General features: G+C 36.7%; 1 pseudogene; it reads right to left on the bottom strand.

Moving 5' to 3' along the window:
- Nucleotides 1-730: 730 nt before the first annotated feature.
- On the bottom strand, nucleotides 731-4,737 carry LOC116122496 (annotated as a pseudogene).
- Nucleotides 4,738-6,579: the final 1,842 nt, after the last annotated feature.

Below are 6,579 nucleotides of genomic sequence, written 5' to 3'. Positions count from 1 at the left end.
AACTTTCAGGATTCTCTTTTAGTACCATTTTTCTCATTATGAAGCCAAATAGAGAAGACAATATATTTCAACAAATGGCAACTAGCTAGCTAATATATTGGCTTAAGGCTCTGAATTCAAATGGGGATCCTTTAAAGAAAAACCTGATTTCTTCAAGCTGCATAAATCCACATCAACTTGTCCTTATTATTCTCAACAGTCAAACGGGTCTGAACAAAAGAATAGTTCTTTGAGGTCTTTGCTCCCGTCCGAAGATCATCAAAGAGGTTTCACTCTTGTTCGATACTTCTGATGAACTAGAAAGCTTTACACCCGGTGGAACAATCAACCATGCCATCAACATTCTCTGACCTGTCTTTTTCTTTTTTTCATTACTGCTGTGACCATGATCCAGGAGTTGAATAACGAGCTATCTTTCTCCTTTATACGGCTTTCCTCGCCCTTCAGAAGTGTTCCAGTTGAGACTTCTGAATCTGAAATTTCATATACGAGACAGAAGGTTCATAATCAGGATATCATCTCTCTGTTTCCTCCATCGTGAATTCCTTGGCATTGATTGCCCGTCCTTTCTATCAAAACTCAAGTTAGAAATGGGCTAGCTCCTCCCATGGAGAGTCAGAACATCATTCTTCTTTGATGCTCAGATGATTCACTATCTGGGCTAGTTACTGGATGATAGGCATTATCTTTTTGAATGTTATCAAAAAGAATTCCTGATCAGAGCGACCAACTACTTGTTGGAAGGTAAGATATGACTTGACTCAATTTTCACCCCAGGCATTATCTGTATCAGGGATGCCAACTTTTGGTAACGAGTTTTTTTAAATCAAGATGATAGCCATACCGCTCAAGGAACAATTTCCTGAAGGATCCCATATTATATCCTTCTGGGTACTCCTCAATATATCGTTCACAAGGTTCTGACAGTCGGCTAATATGTCATTTCTAGATCTGTCCAAAGTTTCTTATTATTGATAGGTGGGGAAATTCCAGCATGACAAAAAATTTGAATCTTTTTCTCTCCATTAAGCCGATACATTTGGTGGGTTGGATTGTGACTGGTACTTGAAAAGATTGATCTCAATCCATTGCAGGACAAGAATGACCCAAAGAAGACCTCTTTACAACTGGCCGAATAAGTTGAAGGTGATATTTCAGATGGGCTTTCTTCCACCCATCTTCTCTGATATCAACATATCTACCAGGTTAAGAATATCACTGTCGCTGAGATCTCTAAGAGCTAAAGGGCCTTCCTTTCGCAGACTGGGCCAACTGTTCCCTGAACAAACCACAAACAATATAAGAAAATATAAATATAAATTTGATTGCAACTGCTAAAACTCTGAAATCATAGTATCATTTTAAAAATTGTTACCTTAAAATTATTAGATTCCTTTATAACTAAATTGTCATGTGCCACAACTATGATAGTAGCAAAAATTATAAAAGAGAAAACAAAACATACGATGAATGGATGCCTCCATTCCTCAGTCCAAAGTACATCTAAATCTTGTTTCCGGAATTTACACTCATTAATACGATCTAAATCTAGCAATTTTATGACTTAACAAATTATTGGCCAAAAAGTTTTTAAATTTGTTTTAGAAAGACAAACTATACATGCAATGGGTACTGCTTACTTATCTGTATTGTGACAGCTAAAATTACTATAGTGTCAAAGAAAGGAAGAACACTAGGCAAATGCATGTACCTGGTCCTAGACTGTGCGACAATGACCAATCCTCTAGGTGAATCATGAAGGATTCCAAGTCAAACCAGAAAGAATCCTTCATAAAAACCTCATGCCTTTGAGAGTTACTGTGTATCGCGATCTGTCTTTTATTGGATGGATCAACCGATGTATCAGTGTCTTGGCTGCTACTCTGAAATTTACACCAGTTTATTATTCGTTTAAGAACACCTGTACGTGGGGTATAATTGTCATCAGGAGGTTCAGTGCTTCTAGCAGATTTATTCTCTTCAGAGGATCCAACTGGATAAGCATCCTGACTTGGTGATCTCATGCTCTTCTCGTTAACTTTTATCTTCTCAAAGTTATCACTATTAATACAAGATTTTTCAGGGTAGCTGTGACTTGTCTTCTCAGAGATATCTCCTGAATCACTGCATTTTTCAGGAATGTTTTGACTTTTAATTTCGGAAGCCCCATCTTTACCACCAAACCATCTGCACCAAATTTTCCTGAAAAATCCCACTTCGGATGAGAAATCTTGTTCCTCCACAGGAGACAGATTTCCCTCAGTTTCCTGTACACCAGCTGGCATAGAAACCTTCTCCTCAGCTGGAGTGGGCTGTGGCTTTTTTTTAAGAGGCTCCTTCATTTCCATGCGGACAACTTTCTTGCTTAATTCAGGGGGCTGTTGAATCTTTCCTGAAGGGTCTTCCAAATTTACTTCAGGTGATGAAGGCAAAACTGACTTACCATCGGCAGCTTCATCTTTATGGCTTTTCTCACCATTCAACTTCACAGGCTTTGAGAGGTCCTGATATCCATTTCTACCAATATGTCCATTAGATGTACCCAGACTGGACTCAAACGGTTCAGGGGCTTTTGGAGTGATTCCCCGAATGAAAAACTGGCCATCACTTCCAGGTAGAAACTTTAAAATATGTGGCATCGCCAAAAGAAAGCGGGAGAACGTCTTATATCCATATAGGTCTCTATCTATACCCGCATAACCCTTATTCAACTCTGCCCGAAGTTCGGTCATTGAGATTCCACTAGGATATGAGTTTAAAATCTTACGAATCTGTTTCATAAGTGGCCTTGGTATTGGACCAGGCCTAGGATCTGAAGTAGGATGACAAACCTCATCAGTGCGTGAACTTCTTGCTGCTGGTTGTTCAACAACAGAGAAGGGATCTTCAAGGGGCACCTTATAATGGCCATACCAGGAACCATAAGGACCATCAGGAGGTTGATTAAAATGCTTTCCAGTAAGGTTCTCCCCTCGGACCAGTGAATTCCAATGCCACATGATACTAGCAGCACTGCAGAGAATATTGGGAGCAGTTTCTGGACTTGCAAGCAATATGTTATAATTCTTCATCCTCAGTCGGTGCAAAATACTAGCAAAGTCCCTATCACCAGAGATTAGAAAAAGATGTGCTGGTGGAGGATTTTGAGAAACCCAGTACATTAGATCTACAAGAAGTGACCTATCAGCACTATTCTTTCCAGCTGCATTGGAGGAAAAATTTGCAAGGTAAAATAGGTAGGAACCCAAGGAATCAATTGCTAAGAAATTTAACAACTGGACATTGATTGGCAAAAAACAGATAGCTATAAATTTACCACTGACACTTCTGATAACAAAAAGATGAATTTGAAAATGTTTAAATCAATATGTGAGTTATGATACTGATACATTTTCTTTTATAGGGTGATATGATATGAATTCATACTCATATAACTTGATTATTTTCCCCCTCACTCTCATGTCCAAATATTGCATGGCAGAATCATGTACACACAAAGATTAACACGCATACACGTATATGTAGCAATAATGAAACTTTAGAGATAATAAATACGGTAGTATCATGCTCAACCATTGATTTCCATTCATCTCTTCTCCCTGGCTGGAAATCAAGTAGCATATTACACAAGGGTGTTTTTATCATAGATTCTCACGCTGTTTAACCAACAAGCTCACAATAGTCATTCCTCAACAGCTACAAAAGGGAGATCACAGGTTACCAGAAACTAAAATCCAATAAAAACCTCAAATGCGTCTTCGTTTGGTGATCTGGTGTGATGACTCCGGACAATTTTAATCACTTTTCAATCACGAAACAAACGTTGCCAACTTGGAAGCCTGGCTCCTTCCTTGAAAAGCTCCATGGAAATTTTAAATCATAGCTACAGCTACCTCAAATATCACTTTTCAATCAACCATCCAATAAGAAGTAAAGCCCCTATGACCGATCAACAATCTACACTGCAGGCACAAGACCTGACGCATTTTGCACACAACAAAATAGACTTCATTACTTTTAACAAGCTACAATCGTGTATTCACTGAACATCTACCATGCCAATTCTCTAACTCAGTTGAAAATTTGCACCCACTTCTCACTCGTCCAAAAAAACAAGCATGTCATAATTTAAACGAATTGGATAAGCCCAAAAATTTCCATTCACATACTTTAAACTTAACAAGTTACCAAAACCCTCCTCTAACACTCAAAGATTAAAACTTGAAAAGAAAAAAAAAATGAAATGCCATAAAGAAGCATACAAATACCATTAGGAACATGGGCAATATTAATCCCAGTAGCCGAGAGCGCCTCCTGATTAGTCCTCGAAAGCTGCAACACATCTCCGAAGGCGGTGATCGTGATAGGGCCCTTAATTCCATGGGCCCTGATGGCTGCAGTGATGGTGTGAGTAACCTTGAACACATTAACGCCAGCAGGTAAATTGCAGTTCTCGAAATCCCACCAAACCGAAACCCTCACGTTTCGTAACTCCTCCTCGTGTCTTCGATACGGAGGAAAAGACGAGGTCGAGAAATGGGAGATGAAAATTCTGAATTGGGACAGAGAAGAGGAGGAGACAGAGAAAAGGGGTTTTGAGGAGATGAGTTTCATGGTCAATTAGGATTTAGGGTTTTGGATGGAAATAGGAAGCGGGTCTTGTGTCATTTCATGGTGATTTTGACTAAACTGTAAGGATTTTGCACAGGGAAGTGTTAGGGTTTTAGGGGTTGTGAAAGAGAATGGGGGAGATGACAGTAAAACCTCCTAAAACCCTAACGCACGGACGGTACACATGCGATGGGTATGTGTTTAGGCCGGGCTTGTTTGGGTTTGGTCTAGATTTGTGGTTGTGAATCTGGCCCAAAAGGATGCCCATTTTAATGTATGACTGAATGAATGGGCTTGTCTCCCTGAAGCTGAGTTCATCGCTAAATCTACACAGAGTAAATATAATGTAAGAAAGGGTGTCGATGGGGTTGCCTTTGTGTCCTCTCTGATGCTGAGTTCATCGATTTGTTTCCACTTTTAAATGATCTTTTTGTTTAATAATTTTAACATTGATGAAAATTATTAAAAAATGGTATAATAATTTCCAAATACATTTATACTATATCTCATATTTGTGTTTTAGTATTTAACCTTTAATTCTTACATAAACCTAAACTCAAACTTTTCTAAATCACTAAAACATTTTTTTTTTTTTATTTCAAATATTGCTTTGTTTGATGAAAATATATTATTAAAACTATAGAGAAAATAGCCACACAACGGGATGAATATAAATTTGAAGAAGAAAAGTTTCAAATTTGAAATTGGAAAGAAGAGGTATAAACAAAAAAAACCTAATTAAACCTAATTAAGTAGGACTATTTTCGGTATTAAATGGAGTTTAAAGAGATTTTTTGTTTTTAAATATGATAAATGTGTATTTAGAGAATGTTCATAGAAAAATACACTTGTAACTAACTATTTATGATTACTTTGTGAACAAAACTAATGCGGTCTTTGTGTCAAAGCCCTATGATTCCACTTAAGATATTAATATATATGCATTGTAAGTGATGTTTTAATTACTTTATGTCATCAAAGAGATATATATTACTAACTATTTGTTATTTAATATCTTTCTAACTTTTAATTAGTTGTTTAGTTTTAGAGATATTAAATAATTAATGAAGTAAAAGAGAGAATATTGTTAACATACGAATATGAGAAAAAAATATGTAACATTAATTCACATATCATTTAGACATATAATAAGAATATGTGAACTATTCTCATTCCTAATTATGCTAAGATATGATTTCCATTGCTTTATTATTAAGATTGTATCATCATTTGTAGTATTATATTACCATACGCAGCTAGTACAATTTTCTATAGATAGGTACTGTAAATATAAAGAAATTCATTCAATATACAAAACACTTTCTCTTGACATACTTTGACATCTTTGTTGTCTCTCTTTTGCCTCTATTTTCTTCGTGGTATCAGAGCATTCGTTCTGACCAAGCTTCCACTAGTCTCCAAGCTCTACCAACTTTTTCTAGCCTAAGTTTAGAAAAGTGATTAGTTATTTATACGATGATATGTATGTCTATAAAAATTCTATCAACAAGACGATAAATGTCTAAGGAAGTTGGGTTTTAAGTGAGACTGTTTGTGAACCCTCCAAGGTTTCTTGAGAATTTTTCTGGTGTATACTAAATTATTTTTAGCATTTATTGTTATCTTGGGTGATTGAGTTATTCCGCTAATCCATCGACTCTTGCCTAAAGTTTTGCTAAGTTCCTGCAGAACCACATTGGTACTCGGGTGGAAGAGTTAGTTTTTATTTATTTATTTATTTTAGATTGAATTCATCTTTTAGAATCGATCAATTTGACAGGAATATCAAAACCGAAACTTCTTCAGATGGGCTTGATAAATCAAACCCAAATCAGTATCCTCAAGATACAGCCCATCAAGGGCAAATTGTGTTGAAGCAAGGTAATGGATCTGGCTCAATTCCAAATCCGGGTCAGAATTTTTCCCATTCAGTTTTCAGGGTTTGAACTCAGGTCAAGCCAGTTCCAA

The sequence above is a fragment of the Pistacia vera genome, unplaced genomic scaffold, assembly GCF_008641045.1.
Source record: "Pistacia vera cultivar Batoury unplaced genomic scaffold, PisVer_v2 Contig135, whole genome shotgun sequence".
Taxonomy (NCBI): domain Eukaryota; kingdom Viridiplantae; phylum Streptophyta; class Magnoliopsida; order Sapindales; family Anacardiaceae; genus Pistacia; species Pistacia vera.
This window is presented reverse-complemented; position numbering and strand designations above follow the sequence as displayed.